General features: G+C 46.2%; 1 protein-coding gene across 1 annotated transcript in view; it reads left to right on the top strand.

Moving 5' to 3' along the window:
- PTPN7 (protein tyrosine phosphatase non-receptor type 7) overlaps positions 1 to 22,350 on the top strand; it is a 903,781-nt gene that overhangs the window by 198,266 nt on the left and 683,165 nt on the right. The window lies entirely within an intron of this gene.

Genomic DNA, 22,350 nt, shown 5'->3' with positions numbered 1-22,350 from the left:
GGGACCCTAGATTTAAAAGCCGCCGAAGCAGTGACGGCCCTAGTAAAATGAGCTCGAACCCCCTGAGGTGCAGGCCTTCCCGAACTCTGATACGCTAAGAGGATACAATTAGCTATCCACTGTGATAGTGTAACTTTAGAAATTGACTTGCCTAAACTTGTTTTGGCAAAAGAGACAAACAACTGGTCAGATTGCCTATGACCAGCAGTTCGATGAGTATAAAAACATAATTGTCTGTGCACATCCAAGGAATGCAGTTTATATTCTCCTTTGTTCTGGTAATGGGGAAAGAACATGGGAAGATTAATAGATTGATTAACATTAGCTTCTGAAGACACCTTAGGCAGAAAGGACGGATTGATCCTGAGGTAAACTCTATCTGGATGGAAGGATAAATACGGCGGCTTAACGCATAGAGCCTGAAGTTCAGAGACCCTTTTAGCTGAAGTAATGGCCACTAAGAAGGCCGTTTTCCAAGAGAGAGATTTAAGATCAACCGTGGCCGCCGGCTCGAAAGGGGGGCTAGTCAAGGCTTGGAGAACCAAAGACAAATCCCATGGGGGTACTACCTCCCTGACTGGAGGCGTGAGAAGGAAAGTACCCTTGAGGAAACCTTTACAAAGCTTAGCAGTCATCAGAGGGCCTGATTCATGCCCTACATGATAATGCGAAATCGCTGCCAGTTGTACCTTGACTGTAGATCAGCTAGCCCCTTGATGAAAAAGGGTAGTTAAGAACTCCAAAACCGACGTGAGAGGCGCCGTGAAAGGATCCAAGTGATGGTGTTCCGCCCAGATTGAGAAACGTTTCCACTTACTTCGGTAGACTCTTCTGGTGGAAGCTTTATGTGCTGCTACTAGGATGGCTTTGACTGGTGAGGAGATTCCGGGAGTCCTAATCAGGAGTGGAACTGGAGCAACCAAGCCGTCAGCTTGAGGTTGACCAGGTTGGGGGCCTGGAGACCCAGAGGGTGGGTAATGAGATCCGGGAGTGGATCCAGAATCCATGGTGGATGAATTAGCTGAGACCACAGATACAGGAACCATGCTTAACGAGGCCAGAATGGGGCAATGAGGATCATTTTGCTCCCCAGCTGACTGGCTCTCTGTAGGAGTTTCAGCATCATGGGCAATGGAGGATAAGCGTAAAGGAGACCGGGAGGCCAAGCATGTACTAGAGAGTCTCTCGGGGACTCCCCCTGAGGGGGAATTAGAGCAAAGTAACTGTTGCATTTGGTATATGAAGGAGAGGCAAAAAGATCGCAATAGGGCAAATATTTGTTTTGCTACTAGAGGATTGAGAGACCATTCGTATGGAGTCAGAATCGAACGACTGAGCCTGTCTGCTAGGGTGTTGGACTGTCCCGGAATGTACATTGCAATAAGAAAGCGGTTGGTGGAAATCGCCCATTCCCACACTCTCATGGCCTCGAGACAAAGGGGATAAGACCTGGTTCCCCCCTGTTTGTTGATGTACCAGACAACTGACATGTTGTCCATTTGTACTGCAAATGTCCCAATCGGTAGAAGGCTGTGAAGTGCCTGCAACGTCAAAAGCACCGCCCTCATCTCTAGGACATTGATATGCAAGGAGGTCTCTGTGTTGTTCAACGTGCCTTGGACCATTCTGCCTGAATAGTGCCCCCACCCCCACCCCATGCGAGAGGCGTCCATGGTCACTGTGGCGACATGGGAAGGCATCGAAAATGGTCATCCCGTGTGGAGACTCGGGGACCAGAGCCACCACATGAGTGACGTTCTGCAAGCCCTGATTAGGGGAATAGGATGGGACAGGGGGTTGCGAGACAGGGACCATTGTACTTGGAGGATCCATTGCAGTACCCTCATATTTAGGCGGGCTAGGGGTAGTAGAGGAATAGCTGCCGCCATGGACCCTAGAGCCCTCAGGATCAATTCCGCAGGTGGAGCAGGAAGAATGAGAATGGCCTTGACATGCAACCTCAGGTTCTGAAGCCGATCGGGAGTTAAAAAGGCAGGCATTATCGTGGAATCCAATCTGGCCCCTATAAAATCTATCACCTGTGAGGGGACTAGAGAAGATTTGGTCATGTTGATAGTTAACCCTAGATGTGGAGCAAGGTCGAGGAAGTAATCCCTGCCTGAACAGAGCAGATGCCTTGTTGGGGCGATGAGGAGCCAGTCGTCCAGGTACGGAAAGACCTGAATTCCCTGAAGCCTCAGGTGGGCCGCTATGACCGCCAAGACTTTGGTGAACACCCTGGGGGCTGAGGTGAGACCGAAGGGAAGGGCCCTGAACTGAAAGTGACTGGCTCCCAGCCGGAAGTGGAGGAACCTCCTGGACCGTCTGTCCACTAGGATGTGGTAGTACGCATCCTTGAGGTCTATCGAGCACATCCAATCGTTCTCCCGTAATAGGGGGAGAATAGATTGTAAGGTGATCATTCAGAACTTTTCTTTGAGTACTGCCAAGTTCAGGAGAGAGAGATCGAGAATGGGTCTCAAGTCCCCCGTCTTTTTTGGCACCAGAAAGAACCTGGAGTAAAATCCCGATCCGAACTGATCTGGGGGGACGGGTTCGATGGCTCTTTTTTGTAAAAGCTGCTGAATTTCTGTAGCAGCTGCCTCCCTCTGATTGAGTGGTACGTCGGGGAGGCTTCTGATTTTTGGGGGTTACAATAAAGGGAATTTGGTAACTTCTGGATATGATGCGAAGCACCCAGCGATCTGTTGTTATGGACTCCCACATTGCTAGGTGCTTCAAAAGACGCCCCCCGACTGCCTCCAGAGTGGAGCAGCCGGGCAACCCCTCAGGGGTTCTGCATGGGCCTCTCAGAGAAGGGTTCTCTGGACCCAAAGTTTCTGGGACCCCCTCTGCCTCTTGGGCGGCGTCCTCCCTGTCCTCCTCTGCCACGAGAGGACTGGTTGTCTGGAGCAGACTGGGACTGATGCGATTTTCGGAACCACATCTTCTTCTGACCCTTTTGGTTCTTAGAAAAGGACCTCTGGGGAGCAGAGAAGTGGATTCCGATGGCAGACAACGTCTTCCCGTCTTTCTCACTCTGGACTAAGGTGTCGCGAATGGTTTTGCCAAAAAGTGCAGAACCATCAAAGGGGGCATTCGCGAATGACGCCTTAAAGGGTTCCGAGAAGTCACAGTGTCGGAGCCAGGCCTGACGCCTGATTAACAGGCCGGCTCCGCCGACTCTAGCGGCTCCTTCAGTGGCGTGTGACAAGAGCCGCATAGAGGTGTTAGAAACTGAACGTAGAGTAGACATTCAGGAGGAGTACAGATGCTTGTCTCCTTCTGACATGGACTCTGGGGGGGATGCAGCGTATTCTTTTATTAGATCCCGCTTCATCCGGATGATGTGTGCCATATAGTTCAGCGCTCTCATGGAGAAGGTTGCTGAACTAAAGACCCACATCCCCAGGTGGTCCATCGCTCGAGAGTCCTTACTCAGAGGGTGGACCGCAGAGCTCTCCTGAGCCAGCTCTCTCTTGGTGGCAGCCGCCACCAACATGGCATCCACAGGGGGACCTCTGCTCCAGTGTGTTCTCTCAGCACTTCGGGATTGGCTCCACAGTGTCCGGCTCCTTCCAAGCCCTGGTGGAAATAAGGTCTACCAGGGGGTCGGGGGGAGGGGACACCCAAGAGGTAGATGGCCCTGCTTCGAATGCCTCTAGGAATACGGACTCATCGGAGGAAGCCTTGGGGGCAGACCACCCCCCCCAATCCTGAGCATCTCCATAATGTCTCCAAAGGAGACATCCTCGGGGGGTGACCTTGGGGAGCCTTCCCCTTCATCTAAGTCCATATCTTCGGTAAGGGACTCAGGGGAGTCCATGTGCCTCCTCTTACACTTGGCTTTGTGAGGGACGTCTTCGGGGGGGCTGTCTGAGGAAGACTCACCAGCAATATCACATTCCGCAGGAACACCCAGAGACGTTGAAGCAGGCTGTCTCGAAGGCCGGGTGATGGGAGCCTGGACCAGCTGAGAGGGAGTGCAGGGAGGAGCCGAAGCCAGGACTGGGGGTCCGGATACACTCAACAGTGCCCTCTCCACCACCGCGAAAGCCGAGGGGGAGCTACTCTCAATAGGCTCCGAGAGTCGGCTCCCACTCGGATCCAAAGCGGGGAGCGGATCCGGGGCTGAGACCCTCGGATCCGAAGGACCCGTGTGCTCCGACCAGGACGGAGCCGAAGTCACACAAAGTCCCTCGGATCCGAAGCTCCACCCACGGCTCCGAGAGGTCAGATCCGACAAACTCGAGGGACCAGTCGGAGCCGAAGTAACTAGTACTGTCGGCTCCGACACACCCCCGGATCAGACGCGGCTCAGCTCCGAGTGCTCCGAACCCGGGAAGCGGGACGGAGAAGGAGCAATTGGGGCAAAAAATGGGGTCAAGCTCCCCCCCAGAGGGGGGGGAGGCAAGAGCACTCCCATCTGCAGCTGGGCCTGGATGAACCTCCTCATCATCCGGTCCATGTCTGCATCTGACATACTAAATGTAGACCTCGACGAGGCCACCGAGGCAGACATAGAGTGACGCCTCGATGACCTCGATGAGGACCGGGTTGCCTCCTCCCCAGGTCCCAGTGAAAAACAAGGGGACCAGAGCCGAGGAGGAGGAGATCCAGAAACCCTGGATGGAGAAGCCCGCTTGGCGGGCGGGGCCGAGGAAGAGTCCTCGGCCCGTCGCTTATGGTGCTTCTCCTTCCTTTTGGTTTTTCCGGCCTCCCTCTCCTCCGGAGCCAAAACGGTAGGTTGAGTCCCGACCGGAGGAAGGGAGGCAGGGGTGGCTACTACCAAGGACTGGGTAGCGGCCACCGAAGAACCGGAGGTCGGAGCCGAGTCCGGGGGCAAAAGGCTTGCCAGAATCAGCTTCGATCTCTGGTCCTTAAGTGCCCTGGGGTTGAACGCTGCACAAATCATGCATCCCGAGGAAAGATGTTCAACCCCAAGGCATCTAACGCACCGGGTGTGGCCATCCGCCGGTGAGAGCTTATGGCCACACTCGGTACATTTTGAAAAGATGGCTTTAGGGGCCTCCAACATATTGAATGTAAAACACACTCACTAGGCCCCTAACACATAACAAACACACACTACGGACCAGCGAGGGTAGGGAGGAAAAATTTTACAACAAAAATAGATATTTAAGAGGGAACCTAAACAAGCTCACACAATCACACAAGAAAGTACAAAAATTCTAAGATTTTTCTCACAAAAAACCTCCGAATTGCCAGGAGCTCAAAATCCAGCTTGTTGGCTTGAAGCGTGGCAAACACGATCTGAGGTTAGTTAGGGTTGGCAGGGGATTGTGGGTAAAGGGAGGAGCTAGGAGCTTGGATCTATGCTGTGGTAAAAGTTGCCGGCTCGGATCCGAGATCGGATCTGTATCCCAAAGGTTGCTGACAAATGAAGTTCCTACTTCAGATCAACAGTTTATAGTAAATGTGCAAAATGAGTTGAGATATTTTATGACCAAATCAGCCAAATATGTTTGTGCCAGACTAGAATAATACAAGTTTTATCTGAGACCAGCTTCATCTAACAATGTACATCATTGCACAACACTCTTACTTTCCTCTAATCACCAGCAGAACTGCGGTGGTGGTGCTGCAGTAGCATTGTCGCCTCACAGTAAGACGTTGTCCTGTTCGATTCTCAGTTAGAGCGTCTTCTGTGTGGAGACATGCGTGAATGGGCATACCTTTGTTGAAGGTTGTGCGTCAGGGCCGGCAACTCAGCACGTAAAAATCTACTGCCAATCATTAGCGGACCGGAGTTCTGCTGTGGTGACTCCTAACCGGGAAAAGTCGAAAGACACAACAACAACCAGCTGAAATGAAAAAGACTGTAATGATCAGCCCCAAGTAATATATTGTTAAATAAATTCCAATTTGTTAGCTTTCAGTGATCGTCAGCAGTCAGCTAGGTCTGAAAACATTAGTTTCATTATAACAATAATGCTGATTTTGTAATGATGAGATTTGGAGGCTAAGAATGCAGTTTAACATTCACTTTGTGTGTGTGCATATGTCTGTGTGTGTGAGCGCATGCGAGAGAGAGCTTGCTCACATGCATGCAAGAAACAAACAGTGGAATGTCTTTAATCAAGGTGTTAACACAGAAAAATATCAGCTCCAGGAAACCATAGAACTTTTACTTACAACTCATAAGCTTTCACATAAACATGCTTTATCAAGTGTATAAAAATAATGTCAGGTAACACAGGTGTTTAAATACAAAACGGTCACATGACCTAAAAAAAATCACATGATCAGCTTTCACATTAAATATCATTTTACATTTAAAATAGCATCAAAATCACAAGACATCTGCAGCAGCTGGAAAGGCCACAGAAGTACCTCACAAAGAGGATTACTGGACTCAAACAAATGCCCTACACTGACCGCCTCAAAAAACTCCAGCTTTACTCCGTAGCATATCACCTACTCAGAGGTGATCTCTGCCTAACATATAAAGCTATGTCAAACCCAGAGCTGTTGGACATGCTACACCTAAAGAAATCCCAATCCCTCTGAGCTGCACGCTCTAGGGACCTAAACTTTTAGTTATGTACTCACCATAACCTCAGATGTTTGGGATCCATCTCGCCTACATTCCGACTGATGGGTTCGGAGCCGATCCCTCGGCTCCGACTCGGCACGCTTATGCCAAAGAGCGAAGTCTCTTATTGGCTGAGCTTACTATATCCCAGGATGCACCACTACCAGTCCCCCAGATCTAGTTTGTCCGCATACATGCACACATGCACGCCCTGCTTATATAACATCGTCAGATGAAACAAGATAAAACAGTAGAACTCAAAACCGTTCAATCTCTTCTGATCTCCAAGGCAGGGGGAAGGAGGGTGGGTATTAGGAATGTAGGCGAGATGGATCCCAAACATCTGAAGTTATGGTGAGTACATAACTAAAAGATGTTATGTGATCCTATCTCGCCTACATTCCGACTGATGGGACAGCGCCCCTAGCACCTGAATCCTGGGTGGCTCACTGGAAAACACTCCTGAGTACCGTGGAACCAAATGATGCTCGCCCTTTAGATGCCACATCCAATTTGTAGTGGGAAATGAAAGTGTGCGGATTGGACCAAGTAGCCGCAGCACAAATCTCCGATATAGCGAGCTTGGAATGAAAAGCTATAGAAGTAGCCATAGCTCTGGTAGAATGAGCTTTGATAGATGTTGTAAGTTGCTTATTCGAAGAAGAATAAGCCTGAGTTATGCAATCTCTAATCCATTTGGAAATAGTAGCTTTTGTGATGGTTTGACCCAATTTATTATCTGAGAAGGACACAAACAACTGGTCTGACTTACGAAGTTGCTGAGTCCTGTCTAGATAGAAGCGTAATTGCCTGTGAACATCCAATTTATGGAGAGTGTATTCTGCTTCATTGGAGAAATTTGGAAAGAAAACTGGTAGCTCTAGAGACTGTTGGAGACAAAGATTAGAACAGACCTTTGGGACAAAGGATGGATTAGGCCTAAGAGATACTCTGTCCTTGTGGAAAATCAAGTAAGGTGGTTTAATGGACAGGGCTTGAAGCTCTGAAACTCTTCTTGCAGAAGTAATTGCAACTAAGAAAGCAGTTTTCCAGGACAGATATTTTAACTCACATGTAGCAGCCGGTTCGAACGGGGAAGATGTCAATGCACGAAGCACTAAATCTAGATCCCACGGAGGCGCAGGATGAGAAACTGGGGTCTCAACAGACCCGCACCTTTAATGAAAGTTTTGCATAGTCTGCAGCTCATCAATGGAGGATCCATGGACTCGTGAAATTTAGAGATTGCCGCTAGTTGGACTTTAATAGTAGAGACAGAAGATCCTTGATTAAATAGGGATGTTAAAAATTTCAAAACCTCTGGGATAGGAGCAGTGATAGGGTCTAAGCCCTTGAGTTGAGCCCAGATAGCAAACCTCTTCCACTTACTGAGGTACAATTTGTTAGTGGTGGGTTTATGGGCCGAAGATAAAATGTGAACAACTTCCGGGTCTAATGTGTGACTTCTAACTAAAGTCGGAAGTGGAGGAGCCAAGCTGTCAACTTCAAAGATCGAAGGGACTGATGCTGTTGTCCCGACTGATGAATTAGCAGGTCCGGAATTAGGTCTAAAGTCCACGGATCGTCCACCGCATGTTTCTTCAGGTAAGGAAACCATACCTGACGAGGCCAGTATGGGGCAATCAGTATCATTGCGGACCCCAATTGAGAAGCTTTTTGAATGACTTTGGAGAGAAGTGGAATCGGAGGAAAGGCATAAAGTAGCCCTGTTGGCCAAGGTTGTGCTAGAGCATCCATAGCTGGTACTCCCTGATGTGGAGTCAAGGAGAAGAACCTTTTGCACTTGGTGTTTAGTGGAGTTGCAAATAGGTCGCAGCACGGCGTCCCCCATCTCCTGAAAACCTGAGCTGCTACTGTTTCGTTTAGGGACCACTCGTGAGGAGAGAGAATTGTCCTGCTCAATTTGTCTGCCAATATATTTGATTTCCCCGGAATGTGGGTCGCTACCAAGAAGCGGTTGGTAGCTACAGCCCATTCCCACACCCTCATGGCCTCTCTGCAAAGGGGGTAAGATCTGGTCCCTCCTTGTTTGTTCAGATACCAGACCACCGACATGTCTGTGTGGATGGCGATGATGCCCTGAGGAAGAAACTTGTGTAAGGCCTGTAGGGATAGAAGTACAGCCCTCATCTCCAACACATTGATGTGGAGAAGAGCTTCGTCTGGAAGCCAGGAGCCCTGAACTAACCTGCCCAGACAATGCCCCCCCCCACCCTATCTGGGAGGCATCTGTCGTCAGGGTAACCACTGGAGAGGGAATAACAAAGGGGCTTCCTTGATTTAGATTGGATGTCTGAAGCCACCAGCCAAGGTCCCGTTTGCATGTTTCCGTAATCATGATGTGATGATTGAGGGAAGATCCTGAAAGGACCATTGAGTTGACAATAGCCACTGAAGAATCCTCATGTGCAATCTTGCCAGAGGAACTAAAAGAACCGTGGCAGACATTGAACCTAAAACTTGTAGAACCATCCTGGCTGGGGCTTTGGATCTCGAGATCAGAGCTTGAACTTGGCCCTGTAAAGTTTGGATCCTTTCGGCAGGAAGAAAGACGCGATCAATTTTGAGTCTATCTCTGCTCCTATGAACCTTATGCGCTGAGAGGGCAGCAAGACAGACTTTGACCAATTGAATGTAATCCCCAGGGTAGCACCCAGGGAGATGGTGGCTTTGAGGTTGTCCATTAATAGATGCCTGGTGGTGGCAGTCAGGAGCCAGTCGTCCAGATAGGGAAACACTTGGAATCCAAGACTTCTCAGGTGAGCCGTCACTACTGCCAAACACTTGGTGAACACCCTGGGTGCTGTGGTGAGACCAAAGGGCAGAGCACAAAATTGGTAATGACTGACTCCCAGGCTGAAGCGCAGATACCTCCTGGACGCCTGATGTATCGGTATGTGATAATAGGCGTCCTTGAGGTCTATGGAGCACATCCAAACATCCTTCTCCAACAATGGGAGAATGGATTGTAACGTGACCATTCAGAATTTGGATTTCGTGACGGATTGGTTCAGTCTGCTGAGATCCAATATTGGTCTCAGGTCCCCTGTCTTTTTTGGCACTAAAAAGAACCTGGAGTAATTTCCTGATCCGATCTGGTCTGTGGGGACCGGTTGATGACTCCTTTTTCTAGCAGCTTTAAAGCTTCTGCGGCTGCCATTTCCCTTTGACTGGGTGGTGGGTCCGGGATTTTTTTGGACGGTGGGGGTGAGTATGTGAATGGGATGGTGTAACCTCCGGCAATGATCCAAGCACCCATCTGTCCTGAGTGATTGACTCCCAGGCTTTTAGGTGCTTGGCAACGACACCCGACTGGCTCGAGCAGCACAGCCGGGCAATCCCTCATGATGTGTGGGAGGCTGAAGAGCCACGAAAGGACTCATGGTCTCCAGAATTGCGGGCCCTCTGCCGCCTCTGGGACGGGCGTCTCCCAGAAAAATTTCCCGCCCTCTGCCTCTGGACGGGAATCTTCCTGCTGTTGGGGAAAAACTTACGAGATTTGGAACCACATCTTCCCCTCCTTTAGCCTTGGGGTAAGGCCGAAAGGGAGTGGAATAACGGGCACCTACGGCAGATAAAGTTTTTCCCTCTTGCTCACAGCGGTAAGGGTGTCTTTAACCTTCGTCCAAACAAAGAGGACCCATCAAAGGGAGCGCGGAAGGAAGACTTGAAGGCCTCCGAACTGACACAAGCAGAGCCAGGCTTCTCTCCGAGAGCCACGCCTGTGCCTGCCGCTCTACCCGCCTTCGGCCGCATAGGAAATGAGCCTCATGGACGAGTTAGAAATTGACGTAAGGATAGCCAACTGAGAGCTAACCGACTGGGCTAGCTGCTCAGGTAGGTTACCCGAGAGGGAATCTGACAACTCCTTGACCAGATCCCTCTGAAGCCTGGTAAAATGTGCCAAATAATTCAGAGACCTTAAAGTAAAGGCCGCTGAAGTCAGGGTGCGCTTCCTGTACCTGTCCATGCTCCTAGACTCCTTATTAGGAGGATGGACGGACGTTGAAGCCTCTGCCACGTCCTGTTGTGTAGCAGATGCCACCACCATGGCATCTACAGCCACGCCTTTAGTGAGGAACTCCTTCTCGGGTGGGGCAGACAAAAATTTATTTGGACGAGAAGGGACTGGTTCCACGGTATCTGGATGTTCCCACGCCCTTCGACAAACTAAATCCAGAAGCTCGTCGAAGGGCGGAGACACCCAGGAGGCGGAGGGCTGAGCCCCAAAGGCCTTGAGGAGCACTGACTCATCAGCAGAGGGGGGTTTGGATATCCAGCTGCCTCGTTGTTTGAGGATCTCCAAGATGTCTGCAAATGAGACATCATCCGAGGACGACTGGGACCCCTCTGCATCATCAAGATCAGTGTCCGATGTAATAGACTGGGAGTCCACGTGCTTCCTCTTGCACGATCTCTTCCTTGGGGGTTCCTCCGAAGACAACTCAAGAACCCTCAGGAGGAGGGGAACCCCAATGGGGGTAACCTCAGGCCCAGGGGCTCCGCTGCCTACGGACAGGAACTGCCAAAGACCCAGTCTCCACGCCCAGGGAAGGTGCCGGTAAAGCCGGAGAGATGGCAAGAAGACTTGGCCAAGGCACTCCTCATGGCTCTGAAAGCCGGACCCCAGAATCCTGGGAGTGTCCGTCCCCGAGCCATGATAGCCGACGGAAGTCCCGCAGCCAAGCACCGAGGGGAGGCTCGGAACCGAAAGCATAGGTCCCAAACATCACCCCCGGGTCCAGCCGAAGAAGTCCGTGTACCAAACTCGGACCCGAAGGCCTGGGTTGGAGTAAGGGTCGGAGCCGACCCTAAGATCTCCACCGGCTCCAACACCACCTGCTCCGACGGAGCCGAAGCAGTCGGAGGAGGAATGGCAATGGGTGGGCCAGGGTTATCGGCTCAAGCCAACTGGGTCAGAACCGAAACAAATTTTTGGAAGACTGGGGACTGGAACAGTCTTTGGAGCACCCTGTCTATATCTGAATCCGACATCCTCGAAGACCGAGAGGAAACTGAATGGGTTCGAGACGGCCTCTCCAACGGCCCCAAAGGGCTAGGGGACCGGCTCCGAGGCGACTCGATGACTATCGGCGCCGAAGGAATACACACACTAGATTCCATCGGTGCCGAGGTGGACTTTGGCGCCGAGGAGGAAGTGTCTGAGCGGGCGACCCTTGTCGGCTCCGAGACCAGTGGAGCCGACTTGGTGACCCGCCTCGATGCCCCAGCCATCGGCTCCGAAGCCAGAGGAGTCGAGACTGGTGGCATCGAGGCAGACCATTCCGCCTCGGCTCCAAGTCCTTGGAGCCGAAGAAGAGGCCTGCCTAGGTCATTTGGCGGTCGGATCCGACTGACTGGTCGGAACCGACGCCTTTTTTAGCCGGAGAAGGAGAGCATGCCAAGACTTCTTCAAAGGAAGGTTTTATTAACCCCTTAAGAATCAGTTTATTTTTCCTCTCCTGGAGGACCCTTGAGGAAAAAGCGTGACACACGCTGCATGACTCCTGTAAGTGTTTTGCACCCAAACAATACACACAGAGCGAGTGATCGTCTGTGATGGACATTTTGAAATTGCATTTGGTGCATTTTTGAAGCCCGAAGGCCTAGGATTTTGAGACATTATGGCAAAACAATTTCAGTAATCTTTGACAGAAAAATACAAACTGACTTTCTGTTTGACACTACCTAATAATAGGTTACAGTTATCGCTTAAAAGCGTTGCAAATAACAAGGGTACTTTGAAACCCTGTAAGGTTTTAGGAGGGTTGACTGACCGGGAAGGCCCTAAGATGAAGGAGGCCTACCAAACTCAACCCAATCACACAACAAGTCTTTAACAAACTCCAAACACACACAAAAGTGAAAAATAGCCGTTAAAACAGCTTTTTGTGACCAGACAGCAAAAAACTGACAGAAAAAGTTAGTAAAAGCTACTACTCAGCTCAGCCAGCTCGAGACCACGTCTTCGCAGGTTAGCGGCAAACGAGATCTGGGGGACTGGTAGTGGTGCATCCTGGGATATAGTAAGCTCAGCCAATAAGAGACTTCGCTCTTTGGCATAAGCGTGCCGAGTCGGAGCCGAGGGATCGGCTCCGAACCCATCAGTCGGAATGTAGGCGAGATAGGATCACATAACATCCTTGTCACCACAATAAGCAGGACATGCTGGAGGGATAGATTCCTATCCCAGAGTCTTCCCATACTCTGGAACAGGCTACCCATCAATGTCAAGAAAAGTTCTTCATTAGCACTCTTCAAGAAAAATCTTGATGAGTGGATGGGAAATAGGAAATACACCCCAGGGATCACTTCTGTGTCTCTGCTCGTCAGTGGCACAGGAAAATAACTTTCTTGGGTGGCGTAAGCCAGGGAACCTTGTTGGCTAGGCTTGCGTAGGCCCTTGGGCCGATAGCCTAGTACCTACCTATGAACCTATGAACCTATATACATTTAAAAATTTAGGGAATAAAAGTAATAAAATAATGAATTAACATTACGATAGATCTAAATGACGTACTTTAAAAGCAGTAAAGTGGAGAACCATAAAATACCATAACAGCTAATTACATTGTAATATCTGCTACTTGGTAAAAAAGTAGTTTCAGCACAGGCTTCGAACAACATGAACCATTCAAGCCTGGAAGATTATCAGCCCAGTGGTTTTCTGGAGCCAACATTTTTCTGTGTTTATATTCTATCATGTGTCATCTGGCCTAGAATTTAACTGCTTTGAGTAACCATTTGTTTGGTATGGTTTTAAATCCAAGTATAACCATACACACACACACACACACACACACACACACACACACACACACACACACACACACACACACACACACACACATTCTTCTTGGCTTTACTTCATTCAGTGAGCAAAATAATTTAGTGGATTTACACTAAAAGTGGTTTAGTATGCTAATGAGTATGATGAATAATAGATGGAAACACATGACAGGATATGAACTGTGTACTGCTGTTAATTAAGATATATCTAATAAAGTGAATTTGTTCATTTTTTTCATTCTCTGTAATGGGAATAACTATGTCGCTGACACCCTTAAGTGTCAATTTAACATGAAAATAGGTAAGACAGCGTGTAGAAGTCTACAATGTTAGAAATAACATGTTAAACATTATTAGTAATAAGGCAATTTTCTTGAAATATAAATTATAGGCCTTGTAGGGCCATTGGAAGAATATTGTTATTATAGATTAGTCTGTTCATGAACTCCTAGTTTAAACAGTTTTATATTCAAAGTTTGTTAATAGCTGATTGATATGCTTATATTATTTTGTTAACTTACATGCAAATGTAAGTAATTAAGAGTGCATGGAATCTGCACTTGGAGGTATTAGCATTTTTTGTACTCTTTCCCTTATCAAGCCTCTACACCCCAACCCTTAATGGCCCATTCATTTTTCTCTGTCTCTCTAGGGTAAGAACCAGCACATTCATTCCACAGCCAAGATGAGGGCCCTACAACCTGATCCCATGATGCAGAGGGATACAGCCCTGACTGCACCCCAGACAACCCACATTTGCCTAGCAGGCAGGTGCTGGAAAGACATAGTGGTGGAGGATGAGAGTGAGCTGGCTTGATTCACTGTTCTAGCAACATCTGCAATAATACAGGTGAACCAGCTATAGCATGGAGCACGTAGCATGCACTGCAAGAGGTGTGCCAGTTGTTTGGGAGGTTTTGCATGCATGTAAGTTTCCACGCAACTCCTGAGGCAGTTATAACAATACTTGGAAGCTACAGAAGGGGTATGGATAGAAGAGGCCACAGGATCTGCAGACCGGTCCACTTTCCAACACCCATTTCTCACCTACACCAGGGAATACATAGGCCAGAGGATTCCCACCCATGCAGGAAGGAGAGTTATTGGGAAACAAGGTGACAGTCCTGTGGCCCATTCAATTCCTGACTAGGGCATTGTAGTTCTGACTGGATAATATATTTAGAAGCTTGTTCCTATTCTGCTTTTTATATTGGTCAAACATCTCTCACCCTTAGACTTCGTATCTCTGAACACGAGTGATGTTAGAAACAAAAGGCTATCCAATGCTTTATATAAACATTCTATTAAAAATTCCACAGTACAATTTAGATTTGTAGTTACTGACAAAATTGAGGGGGATAGGACAAAAAAATTGGTTGGCATGTCGTGCTTGACAAAAAAAAAAAAGTTGGATAATCAAACTGGGTGGTTTATTTTCACCTGGTTTGAATAAACATTTATAACTATCCAATCAATGTGTGTGTGTGTGTTATATCTATACATATATATATATATATATATATATATATATATATACATATATATATATATATATATGTGTGTGTGTGTGTGTGTGTATACATACTTGTAATATTATTGTCTGAATGTTTTAACTGAGGAAGGCAGTTGTTCTGCTGAAACTGGTCTGATTTTTTTGGATTGTGTTACCACAATAAAAAGTTGGGAATTCCAACACTTTAAGTGATGGCCATATTTATTTTGCTTTTGGATGCTCTTTTGGCCATTTGCACCTGCCATGCTTGCGGAGGATTAGTCTACAAGAGTTAATATGCCCATTTGTTCTCAGTCAGTGTTGAGTGTTCGAGGCTAGCAAGTCATTATTCACATGTAGAGCTCTTCCTGTCCCATCTAAGGCCATGGTAAAGCTGCTGTGTGGTTATGAGAAAGCATTTTCCAGCCCTGTGCAATGCACAGTCACCTAGCAACTTCTTACATTGCCAGAAATACTCCTACACTCCTGTGCATTTATCTGAAACCATGGTTAAACCATCCCCCAGAAATACTCCTGTACAGTTATCTGGCACCATGGTCAAAAACATTTCCTTTCCACCAAGGATGAATGAGCTGACAAATGCTACCCACCCACACCCCTCCACCCAGTTCTTCTAGCTTTCCATGCCAGTACTTGAACATGGATGCCCTGGTGTATAATCAGGGCTTTATACCTCTATGCTACAACACAAAGAAAATAGCTTAGTACTGAAATACAAGGGTTCTCTAAATAATGGCCTACTATGATTTTATGGGTGTGATATAAGGGTCTATATTATAACCGCAAAACCTTACATATGTGAATACGGAAACGGCGACACATGTTGAGTGAACTGCAAAAACACTGAACGTCCTGAACCGCGAAATTCAAAATGTCAAATCGGCATAGTTGGCCAACCCCACCACCCGCTACATACAACCTACCTAAACAAAATAAATAATCAACATACATACACTTAACAAAACTCTATTTCTAACTCTAAACTAAAGCTTAGTATGCACTTTCCTTAACCCACACCCTAACCCTAAGGTCCATAACTATTGCACACTTACCTTAAGGAGCTATACCGAAGAAGAGCCAACTATAACAATTCGACATTTAGAATTTCGCGCTTCAGGACGTTGTGTGTTTTTGCGGATTGCTCAATATGTGTAGACGTTTCCGTATTCGTGCAACTGCGGTTTCACGGTTGTAATAGGTAACCGTGATATAATACTGTGTTATAGGGTGTCTTTGTATGAATATTATATGGCCCCTTATGTAATCAGTAATGTATCAAGCAAAGGTTTAAAATTAAAAGTAAGAGGTATGACTACCTACTAATATATAAAACAGTTTATTTACTGCATTTCTGTAACAAATCAAAGAGGATTTAATGTAGTGCATGTGTGTTTATTGGAAAAAAACTGAGATCAGAGGATGACAAATAGAGGGATGAACTAAAAAGGCTAAAAATATCTAGAACCCCAAATGAAGAAAATGAATACTCTTATTAAGAATGTAAGATAAAGCAGATAATGCGAGAGAATAATGATGAAATTAGTTATTTTGTTTGACTGTAGCTCACAGGTATTTTAATGTGCATAGAAATGCCAATGCTATTTTCAGTCCAATAAGCATGGTCTGTTTAGAGACAGATACATTCCTTGATATTTATTTTATATCATCTAGCTTGGCCATGATGTCAACAGTATTATTTTTTAAATTGGAGTGGAGCTATAAATATAGGGAAAAAATAAGTTATGTACTTACCATAAAGTTCCATTTGTGTTGTCCATTTTCATTCTTCCTCAACTAATGGGATCAGATCAGATGCTCAGATCTCACTCGGCCGTTATACTAGCCTGTGGCCTCCAACAAACTCTGGAACTTCTTCCCTACCTATAATGCACAACCCTAACATCCCTCAGATCTTGTTTGCAGCATGACAGAAAGTCTATAAAAGGAATACCATAACTGGAGTTCAATACAAAGGACATATATATATATATATATATATATATATATATATATATATATATATATATATATATATATAGTGGGTGGGGAGTTGAGGAAGAATTGAAAATAGCAAAACAGAAAACAAAACAGTCCAACAAGTGTATGATGTCACAAAAGGCAGGAAATGGCTGTAAAATCCAAAAATCCACTTTAATATGCACAGGTATAAGTGCTTTCGTCCCAAAAGTGTTTAAACAGGAACTTCATCAGATACAAAATTAAAACATGAAAAGAAACATTAAGTAGACCAGGAAACAGTGACATCCCTTCCTCTATCACATTTAAAAAGACATTACGTTCTAAAACCAACTTCTTGTAAGAATTCTAAAAATGAAAAATACTGCAAGCAGAAATAACATTAGTCCATAAAAAAAACATGACAAAAGGACATAAATCTACACCCCAACATATCATAGCACCAAACATGCCACAAAACACCCTAGAATGTGTGAATACAATATCATTTTTTTTTAAATGAAAAAAAAACTGTAAAAAACCTCTGGCGAAATAATATCATTGAACTGAAAATCCATATAACACTGTATATAAGTATACAAAATATAAACTATATATGTTTGTTTGTGTCTTTTGGCTTTTCCCGGTTAGGGGTCGCCACAGAGGAACTCTGGTCCGCTAATGATTGGCAGTAGAGTTTTACGTGCTGGCTTGCCAGGCCTAACGCAGAACCTTCAACGAAGGAACGCCTGTTCACGCATGTCGCCACACAGAAGACGCTCTAACTGAGGATCGAACGGGCAACGTTTAACTGTGAGGCGACAATGCTACCGCAGCACCACCACCGCAGTACAAAATATAAACTATATATACATATATATATATATATATATATATATATATATATATATATATATATAAATGCATATAAGATAGTACATAAGAATTCATACAATATTTAAAAATGTTAAACTGTTTCCTACGAAAGTGTAGATGTCTTCTGGAGCTCCTGTCCATTTTGATATGGTAGTATGCGTCCTGAAGATCTATGGAGCACATCCAATTGTCTTTTCCAATGTTGTTGTTGTGTCTTTCGGCTTTTCCTGGTTAGGGGTCGCCACAGCGGAACTCCGGTCCGCTAATGACTGGCAGTAGATTTTTACGTGACGAGTTGCCAGCCCCGACGCACAACCTTCAAAGAAGGTACGTCCATTCACGCATGTCTCCACACAGAAGACGCTCTAGCTGAGAATCGAACAGGACAACGTCTTACTGTGAGGCGACAACGTTACCGCAGCACCACCATTGTCTTTTCCAATAAATGGAAAAATTGACTGCAGAGTGATCATAAGGAACTTCGATTTTTTTTACAGACCTGTTTAGCTTGCTGAGATCTAGAATTGATCTCCAGTCCCCAGTCTTTTTTGGCACTAAAAAGAATTGTGAGTAAGTTCCGGATCCTATTTGCTCTGTGGGGACTTCTTGGATGTCTCTTTTTTGAAGCAACGAAATGACCTCTGGTGTTGCACGGTCTATTTGATTGGGTGGTACATCTGGTAAAGACTGATTTGTAGGTGGGGGTCAGAAATAAAGGGAATCAGGTAACCTCTGGAAATTATATTTTGTACCCATCAATCTTGGGAAATTTGTAGCCATGTGCTTGGGCACAGTGAGAGATGACCCCTGACTGCCTCCAGAGATGAACAGTCAGGCAACCCCTCAGGGGTGATGAAAGGGACAATCAGAGAAAGCATCTCTATCACCCTGGTGTTGTGGACCCCCTCTGCCGTGAGCGTGGCACCTTCCATTATAACCTCTGCCTCTGCCTCTAGGAGAGGGCTGACCTTGTGCTTGAGGGAAACCTTTTTGGGATTTACGGAACCACATTTTCCCTCCTGTTTGACCCTTGGGATAGGGTCTGGAAGGAAGGGAGAAACAGACTCTGACAGCAGATAAGGTTTTCCTTTCCTGCTCGCACCTGCTCAAAGTCTCTTTTACCTGACGTCCAAAAAGAGATGAACCATCAAAGGGGACATTGGTAAAGGAAGACTTGAAGGATTCCATAAAATTTCATAGATGCATCCAAGAATGTCTCCTAAGAGAGATCCCAGCTGTGGCCACCCTGCTCACTCCATCAGTTGCATAGGAAATCAGCCCCATGGATGAGTTAGCAATAGAGGTAAGGGTGGAGAGCTGCGCAGATACCTTGTAAGGGGATCCTGAAGCTACCGAACCCTGAAGGGTATCTCCCAACTCCTTTAGGAGATCCCTTTGAAGAATAGTAAAATAGCACAGGTAATTCAGTGATCATAAGGTAAATGCCACTGAAGAAAAGGTACTCTTTCCATACCTATCCATTGTGCTACAGTCTTTATTAAGAGGATGGATATTTGATAATGTCTCTGATAACTCCTTCTTCTCAGCTGCTGCTACCACCATAGCATCCACAGGTACTCCCTTTTTTAGAAATGATTTGTCTTCTGGAGCGGTGATAAATTTGTTTGGCCTTCTCGGGACAGGCTCCACTGTGTACAGAGAAGTCCAGGCTTTCTGAGATATGACCCCTAACAGTTGGTCATATGGTGGTGTCACCCAGGAGGTGGAAGGTCAGGAACCAAAAGCCTCAAGGTACACTGATTCATCCTCAGTAGGGTGAGCGGTCTTACAATCACCCCTCTGTCTAAGGATTTCAAGGATGTCTGCAAAAAAGACATCCTCAGAGGGGGATCTTGGGGACCCTTCTGACTCATTCAAATCAGTGTCAGAAGTGACAGACTTGGATGAGTCAATATGCTTCCTCTTACAAAGTCTCTTCCGAGGGACCTCTCCAGTGGGGTAATCTGGGGAGGTCTCAGAAGAGGGGACACCTCCAATGGGGGCTCCTTGAGGCTCTGGTTCCCTATGCTGAGGGGCAGGCGGGGGAGAAGAGGTTGCTGCCGGCTGCTGGAGGGACATCAGGTCCAATGGCAGGGCTTTAGCTCTAGACAAAGCTTTCTCTATCGCCTCGAAAGCCTTACCACCCTGCTCTGAAGAAGACATCCGCTCTGAGGAAATGGAGGGTTGACTCTGAGCAGGAGGGGCAGGCACCGAAGCGGACATGGGAGCCAAGCTCACATGAGCCAAAGCACCGAGAGGGAGGGTCGGTTCTGAAGAAAAACCGGGGTAACTATCCCTCTCGGAGTCGACCAGAGAGCATCGGCTCCTAGACCCCACGGCTCCAGACTGAGCCAATGAGGATAGAGTTATCGGTTCCGAGGAAGCAGGATGAATTCTCGGAACCAAAGGTTCCAGCACTAAAGGACCCGAAACATTAGACTCCGAGAGAGAAGCAGCCGGAGGAGGAGGAACAGTAGACTGAAGATGGGACGGCTCCGAAGCCTTTGGGTCTGGAGGAGCTAAAGTTTTTGTCAGCGCTGGGTCACAGAGCAGCCTCTTCACCACCTGCTCTACATCCTCATCAAAAAGTGTCCTGGAGGAATGGGTGGAGATAGATGGAGATCTCTCCTTTCCAAAATTGGAGATCTTAAGGTTGGTGAAACCGGTTCCAAAATGAGGCCGGTAATCCTCTTTGTGAGGTAATTCTGCGGCCTTTCCAGTTGGTGAGTGTCTCAACAGAGAAGACTGTCTCAGCACCAATGAAACAGTTGGCACCGAGACTGAAGAAGCAGAATCAGAGCCAGAACTCTTCGGCTCCTTTGTTTTTGATTTCTTTGAAGATTCCAAAGCAGGAACTGATGGAGGTTTCCTTTTATGACTTTTAGGAACTGTTCCAGCTGTTCTTGGAAGGAACTAGCCATAAGGCCCCTATCTATAAATTTCCTTTAGCTTTCATTAAGAACCCTGGTGCTGAAAACATGACAGAAGGTACAGGGTTCTTGCAAATGAGCCTCTCCAAGACAGTACATACAACTGGTGTGACTATCAGTCAATGACATTTTTTGAGAACATTTATCACATTTTTTAAAGCCAGAAAGGTGGTGTTCTTTATATTCTCTGTCTTTATCCTTTGACATATTTCTATTGAGAAGAAATAACAATACAATAACAAAAAAAAAAAATAGTACAACTATAAAGAAAAAAAAAAATATATATATATATATATATATATATATATATATATATATATATATATTTCTTTTTTTTTTCTTTTTTTTTTTTTCTATATAGGAGAAAAAGACTAGCATGCAGAGAGGAAAGACCTCTAATTTAAATGGGCAACTACGGCCCTCTAACTAAAACGGGCCATAGAATCCTTAAGAAAGGGGGACAGGGGAAGCAAACACTCATGGCAATCACTCAGATAATAAGGAAAAAACTATTAAATAGAAAAAGGTGAAGAGATATAGTCAAAAATATCAAAATATTTCACTTAGCCAACGAGCCAGTAAGAAGACAACCTCAAAGCTTTTGCGGCAAATGAGATCTGGGAATTGCCGTGGTGCACCATGGGCTAGGTGATAGCCTCAAGCCAGTAAAAGCTTTCGAGCTTTAGTATCAGCTGAGTCGGAGCTGAGGATCAGCTCCAAACCCATCCAGCAAGAATTACAGCGAGATAGGACTACATAACATTGATATTTTCTTTGGATCTGAACCAGATGGACCCGAGACACTCAGATCTGAGGGCTCTAAAATCATAGGTTGATTTGGAGAAGGAGCTGTTATAAGTGGAGTGGTAGATGAACAGACTTTCTGACCCAAAGGGGTCAGAAATTTGAGAACTCCCTTATGAATTTGCTCAGTGAAAAATTTCCTCATCATCTGCTCCACATCTGCTTCCATGAGACTCCTGGAGAAAGGAGAGGATACACGGAACGGCGATTTTGAGTGCCTACCTAAAAAAGGAGAAGGTACCTGGAATGTACCGGATCCAGGCTTGGTAAATATCTAGTCCTTGGTAAGGGCTTCAGATCTGAAGATGTAGGATCTGAAATACATTTGGTTGGATCTGAGGATGTAGGATCTGAAGTATGTGTGGTCGGATCTGATGATGGTCAGATAGGACATAGCTGTGGATCCAGTTTTTCTTTCTTCTTGATTCAGAAGAGGTAGAGGCTGGAGAATCTGAGGGTCTAGGCCTTTTTGATGGGTCTTTAGATTTTTCTTTGGGAGATTGAACCCCAGCAGTGGCTTCAGAGAAGGAAGATGGCAGAAATCCTTTTAAAATCAGCTTATTTTTCCTGTCTGCTGAAGCTTAGGGTAGAACCCACAACAAATACTACAGTCTTGTTGTAAGTGTTCTGGTTCTAAACAATGCACACAAAGATTGTGGGCATCAGACAAAAGTAATTTGCGCCCATACTTGTCACATTTTTTAAAACTTGCTGTACCTTTCTCAGACATTTTTCTATTTAAGAGAGAACAGTCAAAGTAAACTTTTTTTAATAGGCATAAAGGAAAGGAAAAGGAAAAAGGAAAAATACCAGCTATGGTATGTAAGAACTGCAAGAAAAAAACTTGTAGATAAAGAGAAAACACCAGCAATGGTAATTACAGAGATTACACTATGTGTAAAAAG

Source organism: Protopterus annectens, chromosome 7.part0, assembly GCF_019279795.1.
Source record: "Protopterus annectens isolate FY-2018-M chromosome 7.part0, PAN1.0, whole genome shotgun sequence".
Taxonomy (NCBI): Eukaryota; Metazoa; Chordata; order Ceratodontiformes; family Protopteridae; genus Protopterus; species Protopterus annectens.
The sequence above is the reverse complement of the archived record's forward strand: the minus strand, read 5'-3'. Positions and strand labels throughout refer to the sequence as shown.